The 13,818-nt window shown below is 44.5% G+C and overlaps 1 protein-coding gene across 8 annotated transcripts in view; it reads left to right on the forward strand.

The window, feature by feature from the left end:
• The window catches only part of sp3 (phosphatidylinositide phosphatase spermathreecae), a 151,893-nt gene that overhangs the window by 17,083 nt on the left and 120,992 nt on the right, over window positions 1-13,818 (forward strand). The gene's annotated exons all lie outside the window — the stretch shown is intronic.

The following is a 13,818-nucleotide window of genomic DNA, read 5'->3' on the forward strand; positions in this document are numbered from 1 at the left end:
ACTTGTTAATTTATGATTTCTGAATCAGCTTGAGTGGCTAGGATGGTGTTAAAAGGAGGTGAGAATGATTAATTAGCAGTTGCAAATGTTGGTTTCCATGTGGTGCCTCTGTCTGTAGTGTGCCACTAGACAAAACAGGTGCTGTAATGCCCAGTGTGGTGAATTCAGGACATGCCCCAATCATATGCTAATATGTTTCCTATAACCTGAACAATGCACAAGCGATGTGCATGGCCACAGGAGGAGGAGGGTGGGGAAAGGGGAGCAGGGCAAACTGGCAGCACTGCCAAGGGTGAGAATGTGTGCTTGATGCGGTCGAACACATTGCATGAGTGTTGCCTCTCAAATAATATCGCCGTTGCTTCTGTGGATATGAAAGGCCAACCAGAACCGGAGGGAAGCACAGCAAAAAGTGGGCAACTGCTTCTCTGGACGGCTCTGATAAAGGCTCAGCTCGTAGCGTTGAGCTGGAAAACATGCAAGTTTGATTTTTCTGCCAAACTGCACAGCTTTGATCCAGTGGTTTGACCAAGGCATTATTCACAGCATGAAAAGTGCAGCGGTTGATTCAGCGATGATTGACACCAGATGGCTGATCAAAGTGGACTTATTCATGACTCTACAAATGATGTGTGAACGGAAGCATGATCAAAAATTGCCTTTTTAAGCCTGACGCTGAAGTGATGGCCAACTCAACAGCGGATGAGGACTGTTTTGCAGAAGCTACTGCAGCGTGCACAGCCCCTTTTGATGCCGGAAATGTGGCAGTGGACGCCAGCGTAGACAAATATGTACATTGCCATTGGTATGGACGTAATTGCCCATGAAGAATTAAATGATGAGTCCATAATTGAACTTTGAGAGTGGCGCACAAGATGCATTGGCCCCGCCTCTTGCACTGGATGTGTTGGACGCATTTGATGTCATTTCATTGGCGCCCACGATGACGACGTTGCAGTGCAGCTGCTGACTGCGCACCACGGCACTCCATGTCCAAAGGACGGAGTCAAACAAAGATGACCGACTTTTAAGTGGTGTTTGTGTGTAGTCAAATCTGACAGTGTTTTGGTGCAGATTTCGCCGCTACGGAATTACCGCTTCAGCAAAGTTTTTCGCGCATCCCGTCGGTTTCGTTGTAGCGAGGTTTGACTATATAGGTGTTGTGCATGTACATAGGGTATGCCACCCTACCCTCAGCTGCTATGCTCTTCAGTTTCCTGCCTTTTGTCGTCTGATGCAGGAGCCCCAGATAATGTTTGCCTAGAATGATGTCTTCCTCTAGCACGGGGATATTCCGAACCACTTGGCCATTGCTTCAGCATACATTCAAGAAAGGCTGTAGGAATACCATTTGCCCTTGTGGACTTTTTCGCATCTAACTGCAAGAAGGTTACCTATTAACCTTTTCCTGCTAAGGGTAGCACTCCTTTCATTTTCATTTCATTTCATTTTATCATTGCAGAGGTCGGGAGCGCAGACAAAATGTTGCCCCTCTGACAAATCATGTGTGCCCATTAATATATAAAGGTGTAGTTGGCAATAGCAACTTTGGATTTAACAGATTCAATACAGAATATAAAGAAATTGTTATATGTTGTAGAAAACTTAATTAACAGTTCTTTCGGTAATAACAATGAGCAGATATTTAACTATGCTATTGGTATCAACTCTTTTGGAAACAATACAAAGAAAATAAAGACATGGTAGTGTAAAAAATGAACAAGTACGACAGCATAGAAGTGTGGGTGAATGCAAAATAACAGAGCTGACAATAGGAACGTAAAAATGGCATGCTTGGTGAAAGTTGCAAAACTTGCAGGATATTTTCCTCTTTTTTTTTCATAGACCACATGTATTTAGTAATGGAGGTAACACAAAGTGCATTGATTCAGTGCCGTTGTTTGTGGTGGCATATTTCATGATGGCATGTTACATAATTATTAGTATTTCTTGTCACATTCGATAATATTGCAGTGAAGTTATTTCCCTAGTTTTTGGTTTTAAAATATTGATTAAGTAATGTGTCATTATATAGAAACGGAACTGGGTGGATATTCATATTATTTAAGAGACATTGGGAACAGCTCTGTCAACTTTCTTTTGTTAGCAAAATCTGATAGTTTGGCATTTCATGGCTTTGTTGTTGCTTGTCAGGCAGCTAAAGATGCGTTTATTGCTGAGAGACTTGGATTCCAAGTTGAAAAAGTTTTTTCTGCTGCTCTGATTCAAACTCTGGGCTCTGATAATGAAATAGGAAAAAAGTGACGTAAACGCAGACTCCGTGACTGTTCAGAGAGAGCTGTGCATTCTAGCAGCAGCCAAAATGAAAGGAGCCAGACAGAGGCATCTATCGGCCGTTGCTGCCGTCGCTTTGTTTATGTTTACGCCAATATTACAACTGGTTTGATGGATCCCATTCCCGATCCCAGCTACAAAACTTCTCACAAAGAACTCTGGCCTGCACTTGAGCGACCTCAGCCCTACAGAGCTTGTGATGCTTTGGAGGGCTGAGGCTTCTGAAGTGGCCGGATATCAAGAATATCGAAGCGTCGTCGGCAGCAAGCCAAGCTACCTGTTTAGGAGCCACTGTCGCGAGTGGGACCTGGTGAATTCTGTAGCAGACGTCCTTGCAGATCGTAGTGCTGCCCAGTGTCTTGGTGCATGCACTGAGGGAACATGCTAATATCAAGGCTTGTGCAACACCAGCTAGCCATAGGTGTTTTCCTCTTCCTTATATGACTGCAATGTGCATGAAAGCAACGTTTATAGGCTGGCAGCAGCTATGTTAGGAGCTGTGACAATGCATGCGCTCGCTCACCAGCTGAATGCATCGCTCGCCAGTGATCGGCTATACCCACTAAGCTTTTTTTTTTCTTTTCGCACTAACTTTGTGGTTGTTTCAGGCGTAGGTGTGGACACTGAGAAGTTCACTCAAACTTTGTGGAGTGTGTGTGCTGCCGTGAGATGGAATGCTTCATTGGGCCTGTGCCTCCTTGTGCTCAGGGTTCCTTACCTTGAGCTACGCGCGTGGCGGGAAAGTATGAGCAGCGATATCCACGAGTGAGGTTCCTGTTTGATGCTGCGTTAGGCTGCGCATATGGTACAATGGGCGACTTCAATGCGAAGGTCGGCAAAAAGCAGGCCGGAGTCCAGGCGACTAAGGCATATCCTCCAGGAATAGCAGGGGAGAGTTATTGGCAGAGTTCGCAGAGAGAAATAATTTATGGGCACAGAGCCCCAATGGTGAGACTAAAGACTTGGCATCGTGCAGGATGTGGAGGCTCTCTGCAAGGTGCGTTGTAGCGACCACAGAGTGGGGAGGTCTCGTATTAGCTTGGCCCTGAACGGAAAAAATTAGTGAAGCGGAAGCCCATTAACGAGTTAGCGTCAAGAGGGAAAGTAGAGGAATTCAGAATGTCGCTGCAGAACAGATTTTGTTCTTTAAGTGAAGAAGACTATCTTATTGTTAAAAGAATGACGATAATCTCACAGCTGTCATTATGGAGCGTGCAGTAGAAATAGGCAGTAGGATTGTTCGACAGGATACCAGCAAGCTATCTCAGGAGACTAAAGATCTGATTAGGAAACGCCAAAGCATGAAAGCATCTTACCCTATGGACAGAATATAATAGGCACAGCTATCAAAGTTAAAAAATAAGCGCAAGGTAGCCGACATGAGGAAGTTTAACATGGAGAAAATCGAGCGTGCTCTAAAGGACGGAGGTAGCCTAAAAGCAGTGAGGAGAAAGTTTGTCATTGGCAAAAACCAGATGTATGTGCTAGGAGACAAAGAGGGCAATGTCATTAGCAATATGGATGAGATAGTTAAAGTAGCCAAAGTGTTCTACACAAATCTATACAGTAGCCAATGTAATCAGAACGTTAATGAGAGAGGCAGTAGCGCATGGCAATTGGACATCCCGCCAGTAACAAAAGAGCAAGTAAAGAAAGCCTTAGGAGCAATGTAAAGGGGGAAAGCAGCTGGTGAGGATCAGGTAACAGCAGATCTCTTGAAGGACGGAGGGGAGATCGTGCTACAAAAACTAGCTACCCTGTATACGCAATGCCTTATGGCCACGAGCATGCCAGAAGCTTGGAAGAACGCTGACATTATCTTAATTCATAAGAAAGGAGAAGTTAAGGATTTTTATTTATTATTTATTTACAATACTGCCAGTCTCAGTAAGAGACCGTAGCAAGTGGGCAATCAGTACAATATAGAGTTCAGTACAGTACAGATAAATTACAAGCAGATCAACAAAAATGAGAACTCTTACATAAGTGTTACATAACTACTAGTAGGCAGGTTAGCAAAGAAATACCTTGAAGATTCAGAACTGAAACAAAAAGAAATGAAGTACAGCAGGAGTCGTTCATTCCAGCAAACATGCTAGTATTAGAAGTATTTTACAATAGAAACTAGAAGAAAGCGAAAAAGAAGGTAACGGGTGGCAATAGGCATGCAATCATCCTTAAAAATAACATGTCAAGAAATGTCAATAAGTAGCTGTTGGGCAGTCATCTGGTAAAATGCAGGACTATTGGTACTTTACTGATTTTTGTTGCATTCTACTAATCTTGAGGTGAAGGAAGATAGGTAGTCCGACATGGTAATCGATGGATCGAGCTGATTCCATTCGCTGATGGCTAAAGCAAAGAAAGAATGCTTGATGTGTTCGTTCGGCATGAGTATTCAGTCAGCGTGTGCGCATGCTTGTGCCGTGACTGTGAGAAGGATGCATATTTAGACACATCTATACTGTAGGTGTTGTGTAATAACTGATATAAAAACTTCAAGCGGGATTCTTTTGCCCTAGATAATAGTGATGGAAGGCCAGATGATGCTGCAAGATCGGTAGGGGAGTCAGAGTGTTTGTATTTGTTATGAGTGAATCTTAAAGCTTTTCGTTGCACTCTCTCAAGCCGAGTGCTGTTAGTGATAGAATGCGGGAACCAAACAGTGCTTGCATATTCTAAGATTGGCCTTACGAGGGTAGTGTAGGCAAAAAGCTTGGTATTTTGAGGGGCCAAACGTAAGCATCTTCTAAGGAAGAACAGCTTTCGCAAGGCAGCAAAGGTAACATTGGCGATATGCGCATCCCATCTTAGGTCGGAAGTTAAAGTTAACCCTAGGTATTTATGTTCAGAGACCCTTGAAAGCGTTGAATCATTGATACTGTAGTCATAGTTATATGGCTGTTTTTTCCTGGTGACTGTCTTGCAAACGGATTTTTTATTGTTTAAATTCATCTGCCAGGTGTTACACCATTCAACAATTTTGTTAAGAGAGCTGCTTAGCATGAGGTAGTCTTCAGGATTTTTTATCGTTTTGTACAGAATGCAATCATCAGCGAAAAGTTTTATGTTACAGTTAATATTGTTGGTAATATCATTGATGAAAACTAAAAACAACACTGGTCCTAGAACAGATCCCTGCAGGACTCCTGATGTAACGGGAACTGGTCTTGATTGAACTTGTTCGAAAGTTACAAATTGTGAGCGGTTCGTCAAAAAATCCGTGATCCAGTGTAACACTTGGCTATCTCCAATTATGATGCGTAGTTTTGATTTTAGTTTGTTGTGGCTGACACTGTCAAATGCTTTAGAGAAATCTAGTAGTATTATATCTGTTTGACTGCACTCGTCAATACTAAGGGCTAGGTCATGCACAACTTCTGTTAGTTGGGTGACAGTTGATAAGCCACGACGAAAGCCATGTTGATGGGGTGATAATAAGTTTTCGGTCTCCAGAAAGTGCTTTAAGTGTTTTGCTACAGTATGCTCCATGATTTTGCACGACGTACTGGTAAGTGAAATGGGTCGATAGTTGGAGGGTGAGTTTGTATCTCCGGATTTATGAATGGGTAGAACGTTTGCTTTTTTCCAGTCGTCGGGTAGCTTCGAAGTTGATAAAGACTTACGAAAAATGATACCGAGATATTTACTGCACCATTCTGCATATCGTTTAAGGAACTGATTTGGGATGTCGTCTGGACCACTTGTTTTCTTTGTCTAGGTTTAGCAGAAGGTTAAGAACACCATCATCTGTTATGTGGAGAGGACCGATACATGGCGTAGATGTGCAGAAACTGTTAGGGAGAATGCCGTTATCTTTTGTAAAAACAGATTTAAAGAAATCGTTGTGCATGTTAGCTTTCATCTGTTTTTCCTCCATGGACAGGTTGGATGTGGCGGTATTGTCTTTGCGAAAATATTTCCAGAATCTATGGGGATTATTCCTAAGAAGTGTAGGGAAGGTCACGTTAAAGTACTGTTCCTTTGCATGCCTTGATATTTCTTTTAGCCTTGCGACTGCACTGGTTAGTTTTAATGATTTGGTAGCATTTCGCCCCTTTTCTGTAATTTATCTACGGAGTCGCTTGACTTGCCGTTGTGCGTGAATTGCGTCCCTTGTGATCCACGGGTTGGTTTTCTTAGGCCGTTTTACTTATCTTGGAACGAATGCACCTACACAATAAGTTACCGTATTTCTAAACTGTTCCCACAAGGTGTTCACATCGGTGGTCTCACGCGAAGCAATGTCGAAAAATGATTCGAATTCGTGCGCAAGATGTGTTGCAATGCTAGTGTCGTCTGCTTTATCAAAATTAGTTACGATCTGCATGCTTTTCTGATATACTATATTGCTCTGTAATGGTAATCGGCAGGTAGGTATACTGTGGTCCGAGATGCCTTCTATGACGTCAACCTGAGCTCGGTTTTCAGGAAAGTGAGCACTGATTAGTATCAAATCTAGGATATTACCAATTGTTCCGTGGGCACGTGTGGCTGTTGAAATGATTTGATGAAGATTAAAATTGAACATTAAATCGATGAGGGCCTCTGAAGCTCTTGATGTATAGTGCATTGTTGTCCAGTTTATGTCGGGGAGGTTGAAATCACCCATGATAATAATCCGTGAATTTCGGGCATGGTTCTGAAGGACTTCCTGAATTGTAGTGATGGCTTCATGTCCAGTAGAAGGACTTTCGTAAATGCAGCCAGTAACTATGTCTGTATCTTTACAAATTATCTTGCAGAAAACAGCTTCCGCGCAAGGAACTTCAGGGAGAATAACGAAAGGTAGCTGCTTCTTAATCAGTATTGCCACGCCCCCTCCTCGTGAACCACGGTCTTTTCTGATGACGGAATAGTTCGTTGGAGCGATTTCGTGATTTGAAATTTCAGGTGAAAGCCATGTTTCGGTGATTCCAATTACGTCTGGTTCATGACAAAGTAAGAGGCTTTCAAGTGACTGTGTTTTGTTCACTATGCTTCTTGCATTTATATTTATGATGTACAAGTCTTTGACTGAGTTTTCTGACGAGTCACTCGAGGGCTGAATTCTGTGTCCTTTTTTTGCATAGGAACTCTGCTATTTTTTTCTTTGTCCCAAATATAAACGCGCTATTTATGATCAACTTGTCAAAGGCTAGCGCAACCTTTTCTTTACGTTCTCGTTCTTGTTTGGCGCTCGCCCACAGTTTCTTTCTAACATCTCGAACTCTGGCAGAAAAATCTTCACCGATAGCGTATTCTGTGTCTTTTAGTTTGAAGCCATTTTTCAATATTAGTGTTTTTTGTCTCGAATCTAGCAACTTCATAATAACTGGCCTAGTCTTGTTTTTTTCTTGTCTACCTAGCCTGTGAATTCGCTCGATGGCGACAGCTTCTAGTTCGAGGCTGTCTTGCACTGTAATTGTGTTCACTCTTTCTTCATTAGTTTCCTCCTCCTCCCCCGTATATGATTAAGTTGGACCGTCTGCTGCGGTTTTCCAGCTCATCGATTTTCTTTTTTCCACTGTTTCAATTACGCGATCCATGCGTGAAATTTTGTTCTGGCAGGTGGCGAGTTTCTTTTCAAGCTGTGATAATAAGGCATCAGGCTTCTTGTCTATATCAACGAGGCGTACTTCCTTTATGTCTTTTATGTCGCTAGCGATATCTTTGAGTTGTTTGGCAATTTGGGCTAGGTCCGGGCCTGGGTTGGTTTCAACATCTCCGCTTAGGAGCAACAACTTGCGCAGTACAACAGTTATACAAGACAATTGCTGCGGCAGCACAAACAAAAAGAGGTCACTTGAGCGGACATATTTACCAAACAGTTTTCTCACCTGCACGATATAGAGGAACGGGTTATTGCTCCGCATCCTGGTAGTGCTGCCGTGCCCAATACTAGCAGGTTCTTCGTAGCGCGTATGTATATCCCAGTGTGGTGGCGCTTGCAGCAGGTCATGTGCTCCGATGAACACACTTGTGACTGTTGGCCGCTGGAACGGGTGATCTTGTGCTGTCAGCGTTGGCAGATCCCGCACGTGGAAGCTGGTGGTTCCGGCTGATTGTGCTGTAACCCTCACGGGTCCTTCATGGCTGGGGGTGTTGACTGGAAGCAGTACACCGACGACGATCTGCACGATATAGAGGAACGGGTTATTGCTCCGCATCCTGGTAGTGCTGCCGTGCCCAATACTAGCAGATTCTTCGTAGCGTGTATGTATATCCCAGTGTGGTGGCGCTTGCAGCAGGTCATGTGCTCCGATGAACACACTTGTGACTGTTGGCCGCTGGAACGGGTGATCTTGTGCTGTCAGCGTTGGCAGATCCCGCACGTGGAAGCTGGTGGTTCCGGCTGATTGTGCTGTAACCTTCACGGGTCCTTCATGGCTGGGGGTGTTGACTGGAAGCAGTACACCGACGACGATCTGCACGATATAGAGGAACGGGTTATTGCTCCGCATCCTGGTAGTGCTGCCGTGCCCAATACTAGCAGGTTCTTCGTAGCGTGTATGTATATCCCAGTGTGGTGGCGCTTGCAGCAGGTCATGTGCTCCGATGAACACACTTGTGACTGTTGGCCGCTGGAACGGGTGATCTTGTGCTGTCAGCGTTGGCAGATCCTGCACGTGGAAGCTGGTGGTTCCGGCTGATTGTGCTGTAACCTTCACGGGTCCTTCATGGCTTGGGGTGTTGACTGGAAGCAGTACACCGACGATGATCTGCACGATATAGAGGAACGGGTTATTGCTCCGCATCCTGGTAGTGCTGCCGTGCCCAATACTAGCAGGTTCTTCGTAGCGTGTATGTATATCCCAGTGTGGTGGCGCTTGCAGCAGGTCATGTGCTCCGATGAACACACTTTTGACTGTTGGCCGCTGGAACGGGTGATCTTGTGCTGTCAGCGTTGGCAGATCCCGCACGTGGAAGCTGGTGGTTCCGGCTGATTGTGCTGTAACCCTCACGGGTCCTTCATGGCTGGGGGTGTTGACTAGAAGCAGTACACCGACGACGATCTGCACGATATAGAGGAACGGGTTATTGCTCCGCATCCTGGTAGTGCTGCCGTGCCCAATACTAGCAGATTCTTCGTAGCGTGTATGTATATCCCAGTGTGGTGGTGCTTGCAGCAGGTCATGTGCTCTGATGAACACACTTGTGACTGTTGGCCGCTGGAACGGGTGATCTTGTGCTGTCAGCGTTGGCAGATCCTGCACGTGGAAGCTGGTGGTTCCGGCTGATTGTGCTGTAACCTTCACGGGTCCTTCATGGCTGGGGGTGTTGACTGGAAGCAGTACACCGACGACGATCTGCACGATATAGAGGAACGGGTTATTGCTCTGCATCCTGGTAGTGCTGCCGTGCCCAATCTGTAATTTGAAAAATTACAGACCGATCAGCTTACTGTCAGTTACCTACAAGGTATTTTCTAAGGTAATCACAAATAGAATCAGGACAACCTTAAACTTCAATCATCCACATGATCAGGCTCGCTTTCGTAAAAGATACTCGACAATGGACCGTATTCACACTATCAATCAGGTTACAGAAAAATGCGCAGAATATAGCCAACCACTATATATAGCGTTCATCAATTATGAGAAGAGGTGCAGCGATGGCATAGAGGTAGAGCATCTGTCTCGCGTGCAATAGGACCGGGGTTCGAATTCCAGTGCCACGCAATTCTCCACCGGGTTTAAAAAAAACAACTCCGCATGTCGATGAAATTGCATAATCAGGCCTGGAGTGCGGCCTGATCTCGGGGATGAGAACCGACAACGCACTCCCTCACCAGAACAGGATTTGGCCACCCTGGTGTAGTAGTTGGCCGCAACCTTCTATGAACAAACCAATTAACCCTCGGCCCCCAGCAGCTCCGGAGCAACTCACCAAGGCGGCGGTCAGACCTGTGACACAGCGGAGGGTGCCAAGAATCTCTGGCTCCGGACAGGCCGCCATTGGAAATTGAGCCTGGCAACGTTTCACACAGGAACCTTATCCAGTGAGGCTAGCTTAGCAGTGCTGTTGGAGGAACTAGCCGGTATTAAATGGGATGTCATTGGGCTTAGTGAAGTTAGGAGGACAGATGAGGCGTATACAGTACTAAAGCGCGGGCACGTACTGTGTTACCGTGGATTAGCAGACAGATTAGGTGTGGGATTACTCATCAATCAGGATGTAGCTGGCAGCATCGAGGAGTTTTATAGTATTAACGAGAGGGTGGCAGCTATCGTTCTTAGGCTTAATAAGAGGTACAAGCTGAAGGTGGTGCAGGCCTATGCGCCTACATCAAGCCATGATGACCAGATAGTTGAAAACTTCTATGAAGGTGTGGAATCAGCAATGACCAAAGTCAAATCACAGTACCCTGTACTGATGGGCGACTTTAAGGCGAAGGTAGGTAAAAAGCAGGCTGGAGACTAGGCGGTAGGTGCCTATGGCATAGGTTCTAGGAATAGTAGGGGAAAGTTATTAGTACAGTTCGCAGATAGAAATAATTTACAGATCATGAATATCTTCTTCGTCAAACGAGCAAACAAGAAGTGGACGTGGAAGAGCCCCAATGGTGAGACTAGAAATGAAATAGACTTCATACTGTGCGCTCAACCTGGCATCGTAGAGGATGTGGAGGTGCTCGGAAAGGTCCGTTGTAGCGACCACAGAATGGTAAGGTCTCAAATTAGCTTAGATTTGAAGAGGGAACGGAGGAAACTAGTGAAGTGGAAGGCTGTTAATGAGTTAACATTAAGAGGGAAGGTAGAGGAATTCAGAATGTCACTGCAGAACAGATTTCCTGCTTTAAGTGAAGAATACGACCGTAATGTTGAAACAATGAACAGTAAAATCACAGCTATCGTTACAGAGTGTGCCGCAGAAGTAGGTGGTAGGATGGTTCGACAGGACACCGGAAACCTATCTCAGGAGACTAAAAGATCTGATAAAGAAACGCCAAAGCATGAGGACGTCTAACTCCACAGACAGGATAGAACTAGCAGAGCTGTTGAAGTTAATAAACAAGCGCAAGGTAGCCGACGTAAGAAAGTTTAACATGGAGAAAATCGAGCATGCTCTAGAGAACGGAGGTAGCCTAAAAGCAGTGAAGAGAAAACTGGGCATAGGTACAAACCAGATGCATACGCTAAGAGACAAAGAGGGCAATGTCATTAGCAATATGGATAAGATAGTTAAAGTAGCCGAAGAATTTTACACAAATCTATATAGTAGCAAATGTAATCGTCAAGTTACTGAGAGAGGCAGTCGAGAACAGCAATGGGACATCCCTCCGGTAACAAAGGAGGAAGTAAAGAAGGTCTTACGAGAAATGCAAAGGGGGAAAGCAGCTGGTGAGGATCAGGTAACAGCAGATTTGTTGAAGGACGGAGGAGAGATTGTGCTAGAAAAACTTGCCACCCTGTGTACGCAATGCCTTGTCACCTCGAGTGTACCAGGAGCTTGGAAGAACACTAACATTTTTTTAATTCATAAGAAAGGAGACGTCAAGGACTTGAAGAATTACAGACCGATCAGCTTACTGTCCGTTGCCTACAAGGTATTTACTAAGGTAGTCGCTAATGGAGTCTGGACAACCTTAGACTTCAATCAAGCAGGCCTTCGTAAAAGATACTCGACAATAGACCGTATTCACACTATCAGTCAGGTTACAGAGAAATGCGCAGAATATAACCAACCCCTATATATAGCCTTCATTGATTACGAGAAAACATTTGTCTCAGTTGAAACCTCCGCTGTCATGAAGGCGTTGCGGAATCAGGGTGTGGAAGAGTGTTATGTGAAAATATTGGAAGATATTTATAATAATTGCACAGCTACCATAGTCCTCCATAAAGTCAGCAATAAAACTCCAATACGGAAAGGTGTCAGGCAGGGAGACATGGTCTCGCCAATGCTATTCACCGCCTGCTAACAGGACTTATTCCGGGGACTGGAATGGGAACAGTTGGGGATAAGAGTTAATGGAGAATACCTGAGTAATTTGCTATTTGCTGATGACATTGCGTTGCTGAGCTACTAAGGACATCAACTGCAAAGCATGATCAATGAGTTAGACAGGCAGAACAGAATAGTGGGGCTAAAAATTAACATGCAGAAAACCAAAGTAATGTTCAACAGTCTAGCAAGGGAACAGCAGTTCGCACTTGGTAGCGAGGTGCTGGAAGTAGTAAGAGAATGTGTTTACTTAGGACAGGTAGTGACTGCTGATCCGGATCGTGAGAGGGAAAGAACTAGAGGGATAAGAATGGGGTGGAGCGCATATGGCAGGTTCTCTCAGATCATGAATGAGAGTTTATCATTATCCCTCAAGAGAAAAGTACACAACAGCTGTATCGTACCGGTACTCACCTATGGGACATGGAGGCTAACAAAGAGGGTTCAGCTTAAAGGACTATAGCACCTTATTTTATTGCATGTTTTCTTCTTTCAATTGATGCTCTATACATTAGAATAGATAGATCATCACGTGGTTTTCGCCTACGACAGCTGAATAATATATAATTGAATTTCTCTTTTCATGCTGTTTCGGTTTCTGTTTTATGAACCGAAATGGCTGTGACGTGTAGTTGATGATTAGGTCATGTGACGCACAAAAAAACAGTAATATAAATGCTGATACATAGCTTTAATTCATTACAGCATATAAACCAGCCTGCATCAGTAGCTAGAATTGCAAGCAACAACGTGTCAGCAGTTATATTGCCGTTTCTTTGTGCCTCACGTGACCTAAACATCAACTACACGTCACAGCCATCGTTCGGTTTATGAAAAAGAAATTGAAGTATAAATTGTTTTGTGGTTGTAGGCGGATACCTCGGGGTGCTCCGTGTATACCAATGTCTAGTGCGTCGTATAAAAGAAGAAAACACGGAAGCAAAAATTTGGTGTCTTTAGTCCTTTAAAGTTAAGAACAATGCAGCGAGCTATGGAAAGGAAAATGAGAGGTCTAATGTTAAGAGATCGGAAGCGGGCGGAGTGGGTGAGGGAACACACGTGGGTTAATGACATCCTAGTTGAAATCAAGAGGAAGAAATGAGTTTGGGCAGGGCATGTAATGCAAAGACAAGATAACCGCTGGTCCTTAAGGGTAACGGAGTGGATTCCAAGTGAAGCAAGCATAGCAGGGGGCGGCAGAAAGTTAGGTGGGCGGATGAGATTAAGAAGTTCGCGGGGATACAGTGGCCGCAGCTGGCAAAGGGCAGGGTTAATTTGGAGAGACATGGGAAAGGCCTCTGCCCTGCAGTGGACGTTAGTCAGGATGATGATGATGACGATGACTGTAGAACTTGGCACTTAGCATTTCAGAGCGTTCATCTCGCATGTTCTTAATTTACTTTAGATCATAGTGCAGTTGTTTTTTTTTGTGTAAACGTTTTATGCTACATGCTCTTAAAAAAGTTCATTTCCGGATCACTGCATTGCGTATGAAGTGCTTTGTGGAAACTCTATATAGTTGACTCCCAATAATTCGAAGCTACCTAACTCTTTCCTGACTGCGCCAGGGCCCATGGGTACCAACCATAGGCCACA

Source organism: Amblyomma mixtum, chromosome 3 (assembly GCF_055824585.1).
Source record: "Amblyomma mixtum isolate Tamu chromosome 3, ASM5582458v1, whole genome shotgun sequence".
NCBI classification, from domain to species: Eukaryota; Metazoa; Arthropoda; class Arachnida; order Ixodida; family Ixodidae; genus Amblyomma; species Amblyomma mixtum.